Below are 22171 nucleotides of genomic sequence, written 5' to 3' on the forward strand. Positions count from 1 at the left end.
TGGACCCATGTCAAAAGAGCTAAAAAGGGCCAGGTGTCACAGTCTAAGTTGAACATCCCAGCTGTTGAACGGAAGTCAACTGGTGATCTGGTCGCACAGTCTACCCCCAAGATTGTCTGTCCGGTCATCAAAGAGCCAAGGATTCATAAACGTGCTTCGACTCCCAAACAACAAGGTGCTAAACCTGAACGCACCGGAAAACCTGGGACGACAATAACGGTTCGTGATGACTCTCTCACAGTCATGAACTTCAAAGACAACCCTGACCTTCCTCTCAGTTTGCAGGACAAAAATGATAGAATGCTCTGGGGAGAATTGAACAAGAAACTTGGACTTCCAAGAATAGAGCCTTTGACAGTCACACGGCTCACTCGGGGAAAGGAATCTAAGCATCAAAATCACCAGATGCTACTTCGTGTAACACTTAAGAATGCTACCGACGTAGAGGATGTCTTACTAGCGAGTCATTTACTGAAATCAGATGGGAATGTAAGAATACTGCCTGACACACCGTATTCTGAGCGCAATCTCATCCGGAACATCCCCAAAGAAACTCGCGATCAGTTTTTCCGCGGGAGGAATAAAATCGTACAAGGTATACCGGAAAATACTGACCCTACTCAATCAAAGACTGACATCAGGGAATGGAAATTCACCAAACAGTCCTTGAGGCTCAAAAACACACTGACTCAGTATGTGACGAGACTAGCCAAGAAGGATGGTGATTCTAGACCCCGTCTAATGAAGATAACCTCCCCATCTTCCCATATGGCGGCTGCAACTCTGGAAGCATTTCGTGCCAACAGACGTCGACTGCCACCTGGAATCCACATGCACCCGGATAGGCCATACGAAGCTAGGACCAAACACAAAGGCAAGTTGGAGCTGATCATTCCACTTGTGGACTGTCTAGACGATAAAAAGAACGTGTAAAGGACAGGGCCTACCACCTCGGCAAACCTCATATAGGTGGGCTACCTGTCCATTCACGTAAGGCTCATACAGACAAACAGGAAGAACCTCACGCGTTTCAAATTGAAAGCATAAACTGCTCATATATGAACGCCGCGAGTCTACCAAACAAATTGGATGAACCACGTGAACTTAGCAATGCTAATAAGGCCCATCTGATAGGAATATCTGAAACCTGGATATCTTCTCAGTTCTCGGACCATGAGTTAGCACTACCTGGGATGTCTTTGTTCCGCAATGACAGAAAATCAGGATTTTGGGGCGGAGTAGCTGTTTACATACGTTCTTGCTTTGAGGTGCATCAAGTTCATAACCTCGAGTTTAACAATCTTGAGGAATCTACATGTTGCTCTGTAAGATTGTCCAGTACTTCGAGGTGTCTAGTCGGAGTCATTTACAGGAAGCCAACTGCCGACATCGAGTACGATAGTCGTATGCTGGAAGGACTATCCCGCTCTACTCGTCTCGGTTTCACACACATCCTGATTCTAGGAGACTTTAATCTCCCTAGAGTCAACTTCGCGGAACACACGTATACTGGAGGCGATAACTCAATTGAAGCTCAGTTCTTCAACCTCATCGGTGACTTGGGATTGTACGAAAACGTGAGGTCGGCAACTCGTTGGAGAAACAGTCAGACACCATCGCGCTTAGACTCTGTATTCACAAACGAAGAATTTCTAGTTGACAACCCTTCAATCCTGGCTCCCCTGGGGAAAAGCGATCATGCCGTCATAGCCTTTAGTTTTGTCAGCAAAACTAAGCTAAGATACCCCACTAACAACTTGCGTTGGAATTTTAAACGGTTGAATAAACCAGCAATACACGACTATGTACAACAGGTGGTTTGGGATGTTCACCCCCAACTCGATGTGGACGGTCATTGGGACTTACTGCACACACTCTTACGTGCTACAAACCATTCAGTTCCTCAAACAGTTCCCAAAAGCTGCAAGCCACCTATAATAATCAATAACCGTACCCTTCGCCTGCTAAGCCGCAAAAGGCACTGTTGGGCAGAATACGAACAAACTGACGACGGAGCGTACAGGCTATATAAACATATCAAGAACATATGCACGAAGGCTATAAGAGAAGATAGGTTTCAGTACCAGACAAAGCTTATGGACAAATTCGCCTTCAATCCTAAAAGCTCATTACATTATGCAGCTCCTCTTCGTCAAGCCAAAACTGGAGTTTCCCAACTGGTAGGTCTTAACGGCCCGACCAACAACGATCGCGACGCCGCTAACCTTCTGGCTGAACATTACTCCCAGACATTTCAACCGACCGACATTAACTTTACTGATGACAGTTTCGTTTGCAATTCCACAGAACTTTCTGAAGTGAACCTAAGCGCTGACTCGGTGTTCCGGAAACTTCAGCACTTAAGATTAGACACTTCTCCTGGCCCGAACATGGTCTATTCTGCCATACTGAGGGAAGCAGCCTCAATCTTGGAAACGCCGCTTAGCGTGATGTTCTCACACTCGCTAAGTCGAGGAAAACTATCGGAAAATTGGAGGCTGGCTCACATCACACCAATTTTCAAAGGAGGTCGACGCAGAGAACCTTCAAGTTACCGACCGGTGGCTCTTCTCTTCATACCTTCAAAACTCATGGAGTCCCTGATATGCGATGGTATAAATGACTATTTACTGTCCTTATATTTCTTCTCACCCCAACAGCATGGTTTCAGGAAGGGTTACTCTTGTATTACCAACCTGATGACTGCGGTGGACAAATGGACAAGCATCCTTGATCACAAGGGGAAGGTTGATATCATCTACCTAGATTTCTCAGAAGCTCTTGATAAGGTTAACCATACATGTCTTATCAATAAGCTCAAACGAGTGGGTATCAGACCACCTCTAATCGATTGGCTCACTTCATACCTGAAAAATCGGCATTTTAAGGTCAGGGTTAATTTAACTTTATCTCAGGCTATGGAATATCCTAGTGGGGTCCCCTTGGGCTCAGTACTAGGACCTCTTCTCTTCTTGATCTACATAAGTGATCTTCCTCAACAGGTGACGTCAGACTTATTACTTTTTGCCGACGACGTGAAACTTTAGAGATACGCAACCAAGACGATATACAGGCACTTCAGGAGGATCTGACTCGACTTCAAAGTTGGGCAGACGATAATGGACTTACTCTTAACACTTCAAAGTGTAAAGTAGTCCATCTGCGACATGTTGCAGACTACAGTTATAACTTAAGAAACTCCTCTTTAGTAATATCCCGAGTCGAAAAAGATCTAAGAGTCCTGGTGCCCTACGATTCAAAGTCTTACGCTAACTGTGACAAAAATGCCTTCCGAGCAAACCTTGCACTGGTAACATTGAAGCGCATTTTTGGCCAGTTTGACGGAAGAACTTTCCATATAACCTTACGAAGAGCGCCTCCATTCACTACAGCTTTACCCATTAGAGTATAGACGTCTTAGAGATGACCTCCTGATGGCTTATAGTATCCTTAACACTTCTGGACATCCTCTCAAACACCTACTTAAGCTTAGTTCCAACACTAACCTAGGAGGTAACACCCAAAAACTGGAGACACAACATAGCAGAACGGACTGTAGACACAACTTCTACTCCTTAAGAGTTGTCAAATGCTGGAATTCGCTGCCGGCCGAGCTAGTCCAAGCGACTTCCCAGGAGTCCTTTAAGAGGCAACTTGATCTATTCTTAAGGACTAAGGATAGTATCACACTATGATTTACTAATTTCTTTTCCTCTTTTATTGTTAACATACCTAGGTTCCTGCCTGGAGGATTTGGTGATCCCCTGCTACTAGACACGGAAGCCTGTTAAGCGAAAGCTTCTTCTATTCCGTCCACAACCATTTAAACCATTTGAACATACCAAGTGTAACGCCAGTATTGAGAAACGCGGTTCAAATGCTTTGTTTTGTCATGTACAGAATAGCAGAAGCTTCCGCTTGACGAACTTCTGTGTCTAATAATAGTAAGAGCATCATCGATCAATTTGGATAAATTTCAATAATGCAAAGAGAAACCAAAGTTTATCAGAATTATGTGATATATTTGCGCAATACATTTCGAACAGTGAACGCACGTGTACTTGTTCAGACATTTTTATCTGAAAATTAAAAGGTCAAATGGACAGGTGAAAAGTAAGCCTTACTGTAAGGGGCCATATGGTGTCATATACTAATAGAAAACGGGTACAATGAGAAATTCAAATCATCGTAAACTTTATCGGTCTTTTCAACTTTTCCATCCGTCCCGAAAAAAAGCATATTAGAGTACATGCCGAATTGCACTCATATGAACATAAAGACCTAAAACGTGCGAAAAATGGAAAAAAACATATGCATGCGTTTCGTTAACTTGCAATGGCGTAAAGACGATTCTTGCCGAATGACTTTTTGGTTTTTTGGGAAAAAACAAAAATGAAAACAGTAAGTAAAAGCATATTAAAAATTGTTTGATTTGCTTTATTGACACAATACAAAAATATCGAGGCAAAACGGTGTTATGTAGTGTATTGCATGCAGTAATTGTCTGCGTGTTCGAGAAACCTTACTCTTCCGCCAGGACGCATCGTTTGGAGTCGGTTGTCACATACCACCTAAGTGTCATCGCGATTGCGGATTATCAGGTGAGGTATCGTAATTTCGAAGCTCTTGTCTTTCGATCGTGTCGAAAAAAAATCGACATGATTAGGGTTTCCCTCCAAATACACGGCTTTGAGGAAATCGATACTGATTCTGTCGTTAGTTCTCTTCCTATCGATTATATAGTACTTGGGTTTACGCTGAGAAACTTTAAAGGGTCCTTCGTATGTCGTTTTGAGGAGTCGTTGCAGTGAGTTGCGACGTACAAAGACGTGTGTACCCTATCGTATGGCAGGTTGAAAGAAAATATTAGTTGATTGTGGTCTAGTGGAAACATATTTGACTGAACGCATGATGCTTGTAAGCCATCTCACGTAAGAGATTAGAGTCATATTCATTGAATAAGATGAAGGATTGTGGTGTTTGAATGAACCAATGATACCTTTGTACTGGTTGAATGTTTGATTTCGAATTCTAAATACAGTACATTCGTTGTGCCTGTGTCTTCTTAATTCAATTGCGTTAATCCTGGAATTCCTAATTCATACGACAATTAGAATACTATATTGGCGTCGTGATGGAACCTGCAATGGAAAAGTTGGATATTCATTCAACTCCTGAAGCTATTGAGGATTATTTGGAAAGGCTCGAAATTTGGAGCATGACCAAGAAAGATGTTAAAGGTGAGAAAATTGTGGCACATTTTCTGACATTCATTGGGAGAGAAGCGTACAGCTTATTAAAAACTTTGGCATATCCAGAAAAACCTATCTCACTCCCTTATTCAACTCTTAAAGAGCTATTGTTAAGTCATATAAAATGCACCAGTTTTGAATGCCGTGAAAGGGCGAAGTTTCATAAGATGGTTCGTCAAAATGACCAAAAGGTTCGGGAATTCATCCTTGAATTAGAGAAACAAGCTGCCAAGTGTAATTTCGGTGATCAACTTCATGTGCAACTGAGAGATCGATTAATTGCAGGAATTAACATACCAAGTTTGGAAAGAGAGCTGTTAAGAATGCCAAACTGTTCCTTTCAAGATGCTAGAACTGCATGTATTAACTACGAAGCAGTCAATGAACTTGATATCCAGTCGATGAAGATTTCTAATACTTTGCTTAGTCGTCGTGATGAACTACAATCTCAGGGTCAATCAAACTTGCGTTCATTTAACAGTGATTCTTATTCTCGTGTAAATATGAAAGGTGTTTCAACGAGGAATTATAAAGCAAATCACAAAGGTGAGATGAAGTTCGGTAAATGTTTATCATGTGGAAAGTTTCATGCTCGCAATTCATGTGTATTTCGTAATGCTAAATGTTTTAAATGTGGTAAGGTAGGACACATTCAGTCAGTATGCAAAGCTACTGTCCATTTTGCTTCGAGCTGCACTAAATCTTGTAATTTAAATTTCAATAATTCGGATGTTTCTAGTGATCATTTGTCTTTGTCCACTATTTCGAAAGGTAATGCTCATATTCAGAAGCGATTATATACATCGCTTGGTTCATTTCATGACTTTATTCTGGACACAGGCAGTATAGAGTCCATTATTTCATTCAAGAACTTGAAAGCTTTAGATCCTAACGTTGTTGTACGACCCACTGAAGTATTAATACTGGGGATTACTGGACACAGACTGCCCATACGAGGATGTTGTGAATTGCTAATCAAAGATGATAATTCTTCATACATACCTTGTGAATTTTTAGTTAGCGAAACAGGACTGTCAATATTGGGTTTAAAGAATTTGAAAAGGCTTAAGGTGGAGTTGTCCTTCTTAGTTTCTAAAGAAAATTCTGATACTTTACTTAAAGATTTGATAGCTATGTGTGCTAAGTGCAGTGGAGGTATGAAAATTAGGCCTATAAAACTTCAAGTACAGGGTGATCCCGTCTTTCGTAAAAGACGAATAATTCCTTATGGTCTTCGAGAAGCAGTACATAAGACATTAAACGATTTGTGTGTGAAAGGCATAATTGAACCAATTCAGTCTTCAGCATGGGGTACTCCTATCGTTACGCCACTGAAGTCGGACGGCAAGACCCCTAGAATTTGCGGTGACTATAGATTAACTCTGAACTCCCGTTTGTTGAAGCAAACGTGCAAGACGGTAGAAGCTGAAGATATTCTAAATCGACTTCATGGTTCTAAAGTGTTCTCGAAAGTTGACCTAAAAGATGCTTATCTTCAAATTCCTTTAGATGAATCTTCATCTATTTTGACGACAATTAACACTCCTTTTGGTCTGTTCAAATACAATTTCCTTCCATTTGGTCTAAGTTGTTCTCCAGCCATATTTCAGGAAGTTATGAATAAAGTAGTTAGTGATCTTGAAGGTGTTGAAGTTTATCAAGATGATCTCATTGTTCATGGCTCTAATAAGGTAGTTCATGACCAGAGACTTATTGCTTTATTGCGTCGTTTAATTGAGAAGAATATAACAGTGAATCCAAATAAGTGTTCAGTTTGTGTATCTAGTTTTGAATGCCTTGGATACCTAGTTGATAGTAATGGTTTTAGACCAGATATGAAACGACTAGCTCCACTGACTAATGCACCGTCTCCGAAAAATCTTACAGAATTACGTTCACTAGTGGGTGCTCTTCAATACTATTCCCGTTTTACTCCTAATTTTTCTTGTCGTGCAAATCGTTTATTTAATATTTTAACATCCAATTCATTCAAATGGAGTGAGGAACAAGAGTCATGCTTACGAAGTCTGCTGAAGTTTCTTCAAAGTGATGCTGTTCTTCGAACGTACTCCCCTAATGTACATTCTGTGCTTATTACTGATGCATCACCTGTGGGAATTGGTGTAGTTTTGGGACAGGAAGGTAGACCAGTTATTTGTGTTTCACGCAAACTTACTGTTACTGAACAAGGTTATTCACAGACTCAGCGAGAAGCATTAGCTGTGTTTTGGGCTGTTAAAAAACTTCATAAATATTTATTCGGAAAGAAATTCACTATTGTTACTGATCATGAAGCTTTAAAGTTTATTTATCATCCCGAAAAATCCTTAGCACGTTCCTCAGCAGCTATGGTTCAGCGATGGAGTATTGCTTTGAGTGCATATGACTATACGGTTCAGCACAGAAGTGCCAAACAGATTAAACATGTTGATTACATTTCTCGACAGTCATTACAAGATAAACCTATTAATACTTCGGATTGTTTGTTAGTGCAACCTTTACCAGTGAGACGTTCAGATCTCATTAGAGAAACTCGTAGATATTTTGGATGTATACTCAGTGCTATAAGGAAAGGTTGGAATGCTAATTTGAAACGGAGATTTCCTATCTATTTTTTCAAAGCGGGATGAGTTATCTACTACTCCTGATGGTATTCTGTGTTTAAATGATCGTGTTGTCATTCCTCCTTCATTGCGTAAATCTGTTCTTGAAGATCTTCATAGTAGTCATTTAGGTGTTGAGAAAATGAAGTCCTTGGCAAGGCTCACATGCTGGTGGCCAGAGATAAATGCAGATATATGTCGTACGGCAAACAATTGTGAGAAATGTCATCAGTTCAAAAATCATCCTTCGAAGTGGGTGCCATGGCCAGTATGGTCTGAGGCCTGGCAGAGGATTCATGCTGACTATTGTGGACCATTTCTTGGTAAATACTACGCACTAGTAGTCATTGATTCTTTTTCAAAGTGGCCTGAAGTTTTTTTCACAACTTCACCAAATTCTGATTTCACAATACAAGCATCAAGAAAGGTGTTTAGTCGAGAAGGTGTTCCCTTGGTGTTGGTGACTGATAATGGCTCACATTTTGCTGCAGATACAGTCACTACCTGGTTGAACGGTATAGGGTGCAAACATCTATTTACTGCTCCCAGACATCCGTGTTCTAATGGTCAGGCAGAGAATTTTGTTAGGACATTAAAGACTGCTATTGATTCTATAGCCCCCTCAACATTTAATGAGCTGGAGAGGGGAGTAGATACCTTTCTATTGCAATATAGAAATGTCAAACATTCGGTGACGAAGGAAACTCCAGCGAAGCTATTGAAAGGAAGAATTCTTCGGTCGAATATGAGATGTCTGGAGTCTGCAGAAGTTACATACTATCGAGGAAATGATCTTCGACCATCTACGGGTATTGTTTTGAAGAATATCGGAAAATCGATGGTGCGAATTATAGACATCGATGACTTAAGTACACACAGTCGACATGTAGATCAAATACAATTTCAGGAACCAGGTGAGTCAGTTCCAATTTCAATTGTTAATCCTAATGCTAATGAGCATATTCTAGATAATACAGAATCCTTATCCAATACAATGTCAGACAGACTCAGGATGAATTTGAGAAGAAGACGTACGATTGATTACAAACACCTAGACTCCAATTTAAGCTGTGGCGGATGTGGTGTTTGAATGAACCAATGATACCTTTGTACTGGTTGAATGTTTGATTTCGAATTCTAAATACAGTACATTCGTTGTGCCTGTGTCTTCTTAATTCAATTGCGTTAATCCTGGAATTCCTAATTCATACGACAATTAGAATACTATAAGGATCCACGAATTCTACTAGAGGTCGAAGTGTCGTTCCATAAACGAGTTGAGCTACCGTGTATCCAATGTCAAGTTTCGTTGCATTGCAAACACCGAGTAAAACAAATGGTAGAGCGTCGGTCCACTGCGAGACGTTTCTGCTGAGAGTGACGTTTTAAGCTGTTAGTGGAAGCGTTCTACCAACCCGTTTGCTTGTGGGTCGTAAGCGATTATTCTGAGTCACGTGATTCCTAATAGGGTAGTTAGACGGCAGAAAAGTTCAGATTTGAACTGACGTCCACGGTGTGTATTGATAGTCGAAGAGCAGTAGAAGTTCGCAACATATAGTTTGACGAAGACGCGGGTCGCTGCTTCAGCACTAACGTCTTTGATGGGTACAGCTTCTGAACATTGAGTAAGAGCATCCGTTTAACACCTAGTCAGTCAGCTACAACGTAGAACCAGACACATATATGCATCGGTCCAAATTGCCACACCTCATTAGCACAACGAGATGAACACCGAGTTCATAGAAGTAGTTAATTCAGTGATAGTACCATATAAAACAAAGATTGCATATAAGGATATAATACATGAAGAAAGAATTAGGTAGTATAAAGGAAGATATAAAGCAATCGTAATCTCATAGTTCAAGAGAAGACAGAGAGTGTATACATCTACGCCCTTGTGATCAACTCTGAGTCATGTCACCCAGAGTCTCGAACCATCGGTTACGATAGTAAAAATCCTATCGAATCCGAATGGTCATGGTCGAAAGGAGTTTTGAAAGACGTTAAGGGCTATTTGTTATGTATAATCAACCTAGATTTCTGACAGCGTACACTGGAGCGTGCCCACTCCCTATCGATCTTATTCTTATCGGGCCAGCAAAATCGTTAATCTATGAGCTTGATAGTTGCACGAATATCTGGATGAGAACGTTTTTGCAACGTATTGAAGGCGTTGCGTCGATAATGTTTCTGTACGATTGGACGATCCCTACTTGAAGATGTGTCACAGTTAATCTACCTTTCTTGTTCCCATCTGCTTAGCGCGTAGTTTCAGGGTTAGTGAAGGTAACTTGTGTGAAAGTCCAGTGTCTTCTTTTTGAAGCTGGGCGAGCTTGAGAGGGTCAATTCCTTGGAAACTGTTCAAGGAAGCTATAGGATACAAGGCGTCAGCAACCACATCGTATGCCACATAAATAATAACAGCAATATATTTCTGCAAGGGCAGGTACACGCCATTTTTACAGGCATGATCTACAAATTACACTATATGTTGGCTCAAAGTATGCTTTATAAGCAGGGTCGTTAAAAAGATATAATCAATAAAAGTGAATAACCATACACTGATCACGGTCTTCAAAAATATTTTCCAAACTAGCATCGCGTCCACGCCACGCACCAGATTCAATCTCTGCATAACTGGGTTAGAATTTTAGTTGTGCTAAGTATTCATGCAATACAACTTTTTCAGTTTATATTTGTTTTAAAGTAGCCTAGTAGAGTGCTTGGTTTGAAGTGTGACCCTAAGAAAACGCGTACCTTGAGTTTGTTCCAGACGTCAGAAGTTTCATAGCTGTGCTCTCCGAGCAAGATTATTAACTTGGTGCTGATGGACAGGCATAGAGCTTCATGGACACATTAAAAAGAGTACTACTGAAAACGAGAAGATTAATATCGAAGTAGACCATAATCCTACAATGGGACAAGTCAGGTTATTAATCAATTCCTAAGGCCCTATAGAACAGGTCACAAGATTGATCTAAATTCAGCTTTTGTAGTGTTGTATAAAAGTCTAAATGGGCGTATACTAAGGTTTATTGAAGCTTTAGCCATACGAAAATTCAAACCCCCATTGTGTGTTCAAAAACAGTTTGTTCTTACCTTAAACCAACCCTGGTAATACCGACTTATTATCCAGAGTGATTAGGTTTCGCTTTGTGTTCGCATTATTATTATTATTATTATTATTATTACTCTTATCATTATCCTTATCTCCTCTTAACCCGTTTCCTGTCTAGTTGACTTTTTATTTTTTGTATATAAATGTTCTTAACAAGTATATGTGTGACCAGATTGTTCGAAATGTATTGCGCTAATATATCACATAGTTCTGATAATCATCGTCTTCTAATATAATTATCGAAATTTATAGAACTGCACCTAACCCTATCATCTCCATGAATGTACACATCAATCAAATACACGGAGAAAAAGGAAGGTAAATACAGTCGAGTGAGTCTTCTGCTGGAGATAATTACAGGTACTTTAATGATGGGAACCCTAACAGATACTCATAGACGCGGATACCAGGAAAGTCGGAAAGCCGCAGGAAACCAGTTGTCAAGTTTGTAAGTAGACCTGAAGAGGTTTTATTTTTTGAAAGGAGGAAGGTGTTTGGCAGAATCAGAAATCTCGAAAAAAGACTAAAAAGACTCTGAAAACATTGAGCATCATCCTACCCGATCAGAATTCAATAGACGTTTTGCCAGAATTATCTAGGATATGAAAAGTTCCAAGTCATGTTTCTGGTGTGATGATTGCATGTACTGCTACTATTTTTAGTAGCGTTCCATGAATTTCCGGAAGCCCAGTGCCATCTAAAATATTATAAATACCCTAGATTTTCTGTACATTAATGAACCTTGGGGTAAACAGTTCCTTCCATATTTCGCGCCTCTTTTCTCACGTTCAAGTAGCTATGAAGATTTAGCCTGAAGCGTACTAGAGAGCTTAGGAACCCGAATCCAGCTGTTAATTAGAAGACTTACCACTAATGCCATCTTACACCTCAAGCCCACAGATGTGCAGCATTATCATCCTCATTAATCGAACTATTAGCACCAAACTACAGAGGAGAGCCGTTTTTGCTTCTTAAAACGAGACAGTACAAGGAAATGGATAGAATACAAATATGGGGGTTCTCTTAGTTCGTCAAATGTTAACAATGTGTGTTGTTTGTGTCCTAGAAATTTCTTTGAATTCCCGCTTGCTATGAGGAACACTAGAACTGTAGTGGCATTGAACAATAACCGCACAATCCACAAAGCTGAACACGAGACTACTCAGAAAATAGATATTCAGTATTTAACGCGGATAAAAACCTAACGATGGAGAAGGCGCAACAATGAATTGAATGGACTGAGTTGATCGGATGGCATGGCTCGGCCATGCAGGCGTGGTCCCTCTGAATGTTACCTTATATCTTCTACTCATATTAAATATATTGTTCCTTCTCTGGCCTAACCTTGTTCTACATCATGTATTGGTAATTGATACGATACAGTGAGTTGGTGTATACGATGGTGTGACTTCCACGTAAGATCTTATAGATTAGGCAGTTATATCATGACAAATCTAAAATTTTAGGATTAGGTCTATTATTAGAGCAGTACTAATATCATAGTAGACCATAGTTCTACAGAACCATGCATTATGACGGATAGTGCGCAGTAGATGTGTTAAGTGTTTTTTAGACGAATAAGTTTATTTATGTGCGTACAGTCCTTGGTATTCGAGATTTAGTGACCCGAAACAAAGTCGAGAAAGCAATGAGTTTTAAAAAATGGTTTTATAATAATAATTTATATTAAAATAACAACATGTCTGTCCCTGAACCGTGTTGCAGATTGATAATATTAAGGAGTTGATCTAAACTATGTAGATCAGTTAGGTCCCCACGTTTCAGAATAGATCGTTCTTAAAGTTTCGTAAGGTCCCGAAACATCACTAGTAAACATATTAGGTGTGACGTACCTGTTAAATCCGCGCGGTAGTGCCTTTACTAATACGAAGAATTGTACATATGTATCGGTCATTTCGTGCTCATAGAAGTCGGCATTTGTGTAGCGGATCCAGGTTTCGATATTGTCCGTCCAAAAGGGCATTAGCTGAAACGGTGATGTTGTAGAATTACGGTCTACTATAATATTAGTACTGCTCTAATAATAGACCTAATCCTAAAATTGTAAATTTGTCATGATATAACTGCCTAATCTATAAGATCTTACGTGGAAGTCACATCCTCGTCTACACCAACTCACTGTATCGTAACAACTACAAATACATGATGAAGAACAAGCTTAGACTAGAGAAAGAACAATATATTTAATATGAATAAAAGATGTAAGGAAGTATTCAGCAGGGACCACGCCTGCGTGGCCGAGCAATGCCATTCGATCAACTCCAATTCATCCAATACATTCTTCCCGCCTTCTCCATCGTTAGGTATTTCTCCGCGTTAAATATTGAATATCTATTTTCCGAGTAGTCTTGTGTTCAGCTTTGACGATTGTGTGGTTATGGTCCAATGCCACTACAAAGACAAAGACATTTCAAACAAGCAAGAAGCCAATGCAAAACATCAATGAAAGAGAATAAGATTCAGTATCATATCGTACTAATCGAGTAATTTGTCTCTATTCCGAAAAGTTTATTCCATCATAAAGCCTCTGACGAGCCAAAACCGGAGTTTCCTAGTTGTTAGGTACTAATGGTCCAACGAAAAACGACAGTGACGCCGTAGAACTCCTAGAAGAACTGTTCTTTCATGCATTTAAACCGTCACATACAAACTGAATTTCAACAGGAACCTAAGGGGCGAAACAGAGTGCTATATTTGCGCATTATAAAATGCAGCATCTAAACAAGGACACTTGTCCTGGTCTGAATGTGGTTAAGTTTACTGCACTGGAAGATGATGCGTTTATCTTTTCAATACTGCCTAGTGTTATGTTCTTACGATCGCTAATCCAAGTCAGAGTACCAGACAACTGAGAACTGATGCACATCTCATCATTTTTCAAAAGACATTTAAGCATCTGGTTGAAAGCACCTCACGCAATACCCTCAAAGGCCGTGAAGTCATTGCTACCCTCAAACGTCTTCATATCCCAATGATGGGGTTTCAGACAGGATCACTCCTAGATAACCACCCTTTTTACCTCGGTGGATCTGTGGTCGCAGGGGAAAGGTTTATTCAGATACAATGGTTTCTCAAAAGCTTTCTATAGGGTTGATCAACAGGGTAAACCTGCTAGGTTTCAAGGTACTGTTAATGGGCTGGTTCACTTAGAATCTGGGTAATCAACTTTTCAGGGTTCAGATAGACTTGACCTTTTTCCAGACTACGAGATGTCCTAACAGTAACCTCCAGGACTCAGTACTAGGGACTCTTTTCCTTCTGATTTTTATGTAGATGACCTTCACGAGCAAGCATAATATGAGTTATTGTTTTTCGTGGACGATTTTAAGCTTTGAAGGGAAGCCTGGAGCCACGATAACAAGCAAATACATCAAGATTAGCTGACCTCATGTCAAAGAGTAAAGTGGCCTGTCCAAGATATGTTGATGACTACGCATACAACTTAGGTTATTTCCCTCTGGAAGTATTTCGATTTTAAAAGGATCCAGAAGTGTTGGTACCCTGTTATCTAAAGTGCTGTGCTAACTGAGGCAAAATGATTTTGATGAAAACCTTGCACTGGTAATGTTTAAACTTTTTTTTCAGTTTTACATTTAATCTCCGACAGCCTTATTCCACCTCATTTTGAGTACGTATGCATGGTGTTTCCTAACTCACTCCAGGAGAATAAGAGTAAACTAGAACACAGGCAAGCCATGAAATCAATTTCTGGTCTTAAATTCAACCTCATATAGTGAACCTCAAATCACGTAGTCTTCATTATTGTAATAATTATTATTCATTAATTAGTTTATAGGGGTCTCAGAGGTGACCTGATGACTTATAGCATCCTTGATGCCCCTAAGCACTCTCTTATAAATTAACTTGAACTCAGTCTCAATGCAAACTTTAGGAGTAACACACAGGAATTAGGAACGCGTATAGCAGAATGGGCTATGGTCACATCTACATTTCACAAGTAGTCAGGTTATGGAATTCTCTGGGATGGTTCAAGTGTCTTCCCAGGATTCCTTCAAGATTGAACTTGAAATATACATGGGGACTTATGACAGCATTTCACTATTACTTACTGGTAATTCTCCAATTACTGGTAAACATAACTGGGTTCATAGCTAGAGGCATCGGTGGTCCACTGCTTCTAGGTACGGAAGCGAAAGCTACTTTAATTCCGTCCACAAACATTAGAAACCATTTGGAATATTCGTCGGCACTATCATGTTGATTAACAGCAAACAGATTCAGATTCATGTGATAAAAACAAGGCCTACGGCCTGTGTCTGTCATTCACCACTGAGCCGAGAGTGTCTGGCCGTTTCTTGAATGAACTGATTGAAGGAGCAGACACGACTGCTTCAGGTAACAGTTTCCAAGAATTGTTAACTCGATGTGAAAACCTGTATGCTGCTATTATTTCTTTGGTTCTTGGTTTTTCCATTGGCCCGCTATGTCTTTTGAGTTGTCGTGATCTGGTAAGAAGCAAAAGAGAGGATATATGCGATATATCAAATCACCTCTTAGTCCGCGATCAGTCAGTCAGCAATAGGATAGAACAATGTGATTCAGCTTCACAAGCTGTTATTTGTACGGCTAACCCCGGAGTTCTGGAGTTGCACAGAAAGCTGCCCTCTGTACTTTTTCCAGGACATCCGAGTCATTTTTCAAACGAGGGCTTGCAGCCTGAGCGCAGTTGTCCAGTTAGATAGCACTAAATTTGTGTATACTGTAGTGAACGTACTGGTATCTAACTTTGTAGGTGTCCGTCTTAAAGCCCATAGGTCTCCAAGCACATTAGCTGCAACCTCCTGGCAGTGCACCGTGTTCTTAATATTATGACTCACCGTCACCCGAAGACTTTTATGAGACCGAAATACGGGTACGGGCACTTCCCCTATGCCGTGCCTATCACCTTTGTATCCCCAAAATGTATGGAAACATACTTGACTAATTTTTTAGACCAGTTGATCGGGACATCTAAGTTCTCCAGAAGTGCACGTGCATCTGTGTCTGCTGTTGTTTTTCGCAGGATTTTTACATCTCCAGTGTATAGTAGCATTGAGGAGTTAATTGCATATAGGAGTTCATATACGTACAGCATAAAAAGTAAAGGACGTAGGACAGAGCCTTGCAGTACTACGTTAAGTACTGGTCTCCAGGAGGAGAACTTTGAATTTATTCTCACTTTCTGTCCATAACCTACCAAGAAATCCTTAATCCACTTTTGAGGAGGTCCAAAATTCCTAGATATTCTAGCCTCAAAAGTAATGTATTTTTCTGCACTTTATCAGATGCTTTACTGAAGTCTATGTGGGTAACATCTACTGATTTAGTGTAATTCACCCGGTCCTGCTGATGGCTTCGTATCTAAGGTTACAAGCGCTTTTAGTACATCGTCTCAACCGAAGTTCACAGTGAACATCCGATTATGTGACTTCGTATTTCGGTCGAGCTCTTCTTCTAGAAAACGTTCATGGGTGAAAACTGTCCCGAAATAGTTTGTCACGGCCTTTGCTTTGTCCTGACTATTCTATATCATTTGAGATGCGCTCCCTTCAATAATTAGGTAGGTAATCCAATGATACGAGAACAGCCCCCTTGGCTGTTTGTTTACAGATTGTGATTACTGCTTTTAATGTTTTTGTCAAGATGCCTTGATTGTGTTAAAACACATTCTGGACCGACCTGTGGCGTCTAATTGCATTTGTTATGCCAAGGCTGATGGTGACTTTCCAATATTCCTTTTGTTTTAATAAACGGTTAATATCCCTGTCTATCCAATAATAGCCGTACTTCTTTCTTAAGACTGTCCAGAGTATAAACGGTTGAGTCGCCTTATTTTATAGTTGCGTGAAATGACTCCATGCCTCTTCCACCGATGTCTTGAGTCAATTTCTCAGTTTTTAGCCGAGGCTACAGGGTTTATCGCCCTCATGTCCGCCTTCCATATGTTAGGGTGGGCCGTTGCAACTGCTTCACAGGCAATCTCAGCCGTGAACTTGAATAAGATGACTGCACGACCACTTTTCCGCAAAGTTGTGGGGAAAGTCATTTGGCTGATAGCATCACAGTGTGTGAAGATTAAATTCAAGAGAGACGAGGAGTTTCGTAGGTCACATCTGGTGGGATCCATAATGTGGTGAAATAAAGCTAGGGAGAACATGGTTTCTAACAATTTGTAATCAAACTAGACCCTAGTTCGAAGTTTACCTAATTTATAGACGGTGCATTAAAGTCACATAGTGTAGGGTATTTAAATATGTTTGACCAGGATTTAAGTTTACTTAGGGGGAAATCAATTACTACACATTTTGAACTGTGGCACACTGAATTTATTGACCAAAATACAAAAATTTGGTTTGAGCACGGAACTAACAAATAAAAGTTTATTTGATCAGGTCAGACTACGTTCCTCTTTATAGCTCAGGAAGCGTTTTTCGGTGACCTGTAATAAATTATATCGAAACGCAAACTGTGTTCAATTTTAACGGTTCCAATTTGAGAAAGAGAATAAATTATATCAAAAATGCAAAATGCCTCATTATGGTACAGGGTATGCGATACAATCAATGATTTCTCTACCAAAAACTAACGTGCTAAACAACAGAAGAAATTTTTCTTAAACAACAGTTAGGTACCTGAGAATCAGTAAAATATTCTCAACAAGATGACATTACATATCTATCTGAAAGGATTCCGGCGACCTTACCAGACAGGTAGTCAAAAATTGACAATCATTCTCTGAACCACGCCGCGACCCTGGGTTTAGTCAAACACGTCCCTAATATTAATATCCCGACAACATGCAACAAGTGGATAAAGTGACAAACGACAAGTCTTTAGCCAGGGCCACGACAAAGACTCAGAAGAGGAAGATTGAAGAACATAAGGTGCGGTCAAAAGAGACCTGAATGAAGGTCAAATACGAGAGAACGTGAAGGAATAAATAACCAACAGTACTGTACAATAAAATGCTCTGGAGGAATTTTCAGCCCGTTCTTTCCGACACGCTACGAAAAATCCAATATCTTTCTGCTTACTTTTCAGTCGACATCACACCAGTTCACACGTCCCTGAACCGTGTGTCACTGGCTCGACAGCTTGTATGTTTAAGTTATTTTTCATATGCAATATAGTCCCACTAACCCCAAGGTTTTTACTGTCAGCCCTAAAAAACGAGAAACCAAGCAACTGAATTTTACTACAATACACTTCTTGCATAAACCATGTTTCGCTGATGTCAATGACGTCAGGGAATTTTGTGTTCACTACGGTTTTAAGTTCAGCCATTCTATTTAATAGGCTGTATGAAATACCTTTAATTCTGTGAAGAACTTTCCTGTAGCATCCTGAGTGGATCGTCTCGCTCCAAACTTTTGCAGGGTTAAAACCCTTAGGTGTAAGGTATTTCACACAGCTCCGGTGGTGCTCATCCATTTCTACCTCTACCGATCGTCCCTTAATACGATCAGGCAGCCTGAGATCCTCGGGGACATATATTCCAGATCCAGTCCGTTTGCGCGAATTTTCTAGTATTAGGTTATTTTGAGGGGCGGCTTTTATGCTTACTTTTATAAACAACGTTTTGTCCTCTTCTATAAAGCTTATAAATGTCAACCCCTGCAACTGTTCTGGAACGGGTTTGTTTACTAGGTACTTAACGTGTCTTAGATCGTGTTCAAATCTAGACTTTGTCTCCTTTCCGGAAGACTGCTCTAACATATGAAATATGACTGATCTCTCAGAGAGATCTGTCTTGACAAACTGTGAGGCTTCGGTTCCTAAAATTTTCCCGTCCTTTCAGTCTGATTTGGATTTAGACGTAAAGGGCTCACTCTGTTCTCTTAACTTCGTAGATATAAGTGTAAGTCAATCATTGACCATATATGGTCTCTTGATCATACCATCTACAAACCTCAGGCTATGCTACTTCACAGTCCGTTTTGAGTTGATATGTGAATCCGGAGCTGAAACTGTCGACTCATATCTTAAAGTTCACTTCCGTTTGTTCTTTTTTAGTATGCTGTTTATTTTTTCTTGCAACTATGCCTACATCTGCGTAGTTGTTATCCGCTATGTTATGAATCTGTCTGGGCTCATGGTAACGCTCTCTGTCTTCTCAAAAACTAACAGCTGCTCATCTACTTCCGTTTTTTTTTCTGAGGGCACTTTTCCAGCCATATTCAGCAGCTCACTCAACTCAAGAATCAGCAGAGACTTTTTAGAATAGCGTAGTTTACACAGCCAACGTAATAATGACTGGTGACATCCTTTGTAAGCAGCCGATGTGGGTCTGGTGCACACGTTATGACATCACTTTTTGCACCTGTCACATTACACTTCTTATCTAAATGATTCCGATTTTGACTACAGTTCGGGTGATTAAATACCGACTGTTGTTTATTCTTATCTTGAAGTCACTTCTAATGTACAAGGGAGGTGCCCATGTGCTGTTCAATGACCGGATAATTTCCAAGACTATCACGTGCGTGGTAGTGCCTTCACTACCACGAAAAACTGTGCACACAGTGCTCGTAAGAGTCAGCTTATGCATAACAGAAAAAGGCTTCCATATCGCCAAGCCAGAACTGCATAAAGTGAAAGCTTGAGGGCGAAAGAGTTTCAATCTTAAATAGCTTATGTGTTTATCCCGTCATTATGAAGATATGATATCCAAAAGGGCGAAAAATACCTCAGATTTAGAACAATATCACTATGTGTAATAACAGAAGTTATAGATGCTGGGTAATTTTGCAACAACGAACAGATTCACAGTTTACTGTTTAATGTGCCGATTCACGCCAGTCTCGCAACTAAATATCTCACTTATTCGGGGTTGGAAAACACCTTAACACGTAAAACCATTATGGATGTAAACCTACCTGGTCAAATCAGAAGACATGACTGAGGGGGACCGATGTTTTATTTGGAAGGCTATTGATTTGTCGACGAGCATTTGGTCTAGGCTAGCTGTTAGTTACGAGAGCTGTGCAACACGGCGTATCCACTCGTGAGTGCCTGAGAGCCTTTCAGCTATCATATATCTAGGAAAACTAATGATATTGGCATCACTGTCGAAGACAAAGAACAGTTATTATGCGAGTTTACTAAACACTACTTTAGGATTGAAGCGTGTGTACTTTGATCACGTAAATCAGTTAGCGAAGATAAAGAGCAATTGAATAACAATATAAATGAATAAAACAGTCCACAAATAGAATCGTTCAACACGCTATCAACTATTCTCTTGTAAAGCGCTTCAGATAAGTATGTGAGCCACATTCATGTTTGGTGGAGGCGATAACGACAGTGTAGTATCACGACACTTTTTGCGCTACACATTTATTTCTACTCTGTGCACATCTTTACATACTGACATGATATACTTGATGTGCGTATACTGTAAAAATAATTATCACAGAAGTTCTATTGCCTTATGTACTCCTCTCAAACAGTTCTCAACATTTTCGCAATTTTTAAATCATCGCAACAATATAACATCATCGAAGGTTCGTCCTATATCAAGCATCAATACGATAGCGTCACCTTAGTTACTTGAAGGATGGACGTTATCGGATCTATTGTGGCCGAAATCGAAACACATCTAAAATTGTCCTAATTTGACCGCTTCTGCGAATTCTCGCGAACTACCGAAGTGGCGCACCAATCGTTTTACGACGGTTTGGCCTTCAAATACTCAGCAAACTTCATTAGTGGACGATACACTGAAGCGTTGTCTTGAGTTCGCAACGCAACCACCTGAAATCGGCGCCTCGCAACACAACACACAACAATTTCCAGGCCTTAATGAAATAACAGAATCACTAGATTCCTATTATATTTTGGCATTAATATCAATGAAAACCAATCTAAACAGTGACTCTTAGATAATGTTTAAACAAGTTACATTATCTTTAGTAAATTTTTGGTTACGTAAACAGTGAAAGACATGAGGCGTTACTCTTCATTGTAGGATAAAAGATACATTTTAAGAAGTATTTTTGCCACACGCCCAGCTGCTGCTAGCTAAAATAAAGTTCCTCAACTATGGACACTGATTGTGACCACGTTAATTTTAATGGGCACCACTAAATGAACGCGCTCTAATAGGCATTGCAACAACATTAAGGCATGTCTTAACGCGAAAAGATCATTCGTCCACTCAAACTAGTATATTTAGGCTGTCCCACTAATGATTAATTATGGTTCAGTTCAGTATTCGTACATTTGTCTTTGTCACTATTAGAATAGACCTACTTCACAAATGTAGATTTGCAATGATAAGACTACCTAATCTGTAAGATCCTACATGGAAGTCACATCGTTGTCCTAAGGCAATAATCAACAATATGGTGTCAATTGCTTCCACAAAAACACATTTTGTCAGTGAACAGAACAACATATTTGCAATGGACTACGTTACGTAGTGACCAAGCTTGAATGAATTGTTCGTGTCACTTCGATTCTGTGTTCCAGTCTCAGCCATTTTTTACCTTCTGTAAGTGTTGCATGTTAAATGCAAGTATCCGTAATTATATGTTCAGCTTCAAAGATCGTGTAGCTACGAACTAATACTACCACAATGTTTTGATGTTTACTGATCCATAACTAGAAAGCGATTAGTATTAGGCTAATTGAATAAAAACGTCGAAATATGGACAGAAATGCAAAAGAACGTCGACTGTAGGTAGTTAAGAACCGTGGACTAATGTTTGGAACAAATGTGAGGATATATCGAACAGTGATGATGACAAACCCAAGAGGGGAAATGGCTGGAATATCGTAGTATTCAAACAAATGATTATACATAAAATGGAATAAAAGTGTGCCCGTTCGAAAAGTCCTGATGCAGAGTTTTATGGGAAACATTGAAATTATATAGACAGTTTAATGAGTATAAGACATCAAGTATGAAATTCATGGAGATATAAAAATAATGTACGACCTCAAGTGGTATATTTAAGTCCAAGAAAAGTGCTGATAATCTATCGAATCTAGAGCCAGATGAAGAGGAAGGGTACAGAGTAATAAATTGAAGAAAAAATATAAGAGGTGACTCTAGGACTGATCTTTTGAAAGTGAATACAGACTAAAAACCAGGACTAGAAAAGACTGAAAAATGTGGTAGTCTTAACGAGGATTATTACCACCTCGAATTAACGCGATGATGTATAACCAAAATT

General features: G+C 39.8%; 1 protein-coding gene across 1 annotated transcript in view; it reads right to left on the reverse strand.

The window, feature by feature from the left end:
* POLR3B (DNA-directed RNA polymerase III subunit RPC2) overlaps window positions 1–3879 on the reverse strand; it is a 49824-nt gene extending 45945 nt beyond the window's left edge. The window contains exon 1 of the mRNA XM_051210808.1: window positions 3843–3879. The gene's annotated coding sequence lies outside the window, so the exon portion shown is untranslated. The remainder of the gene's footprint in view (window positions 1–3842) is intronic.
* Window positions 3880–22171: the final 18292 nt, after the last annotated feature.

Source organism: Schistosoma haematobium, chromosome ZW (genome assembly GCF_000699445.3).
Source record: "Schistosoma haematobium chromosome ZW, whole genome shotgun sequence".
NCBI lineage: Eukaryota > Metazoa > Platyhelminthes > Trematoda > Strigeidida > Schistosomatidae > Schistosoma > Schistosoma haematobium.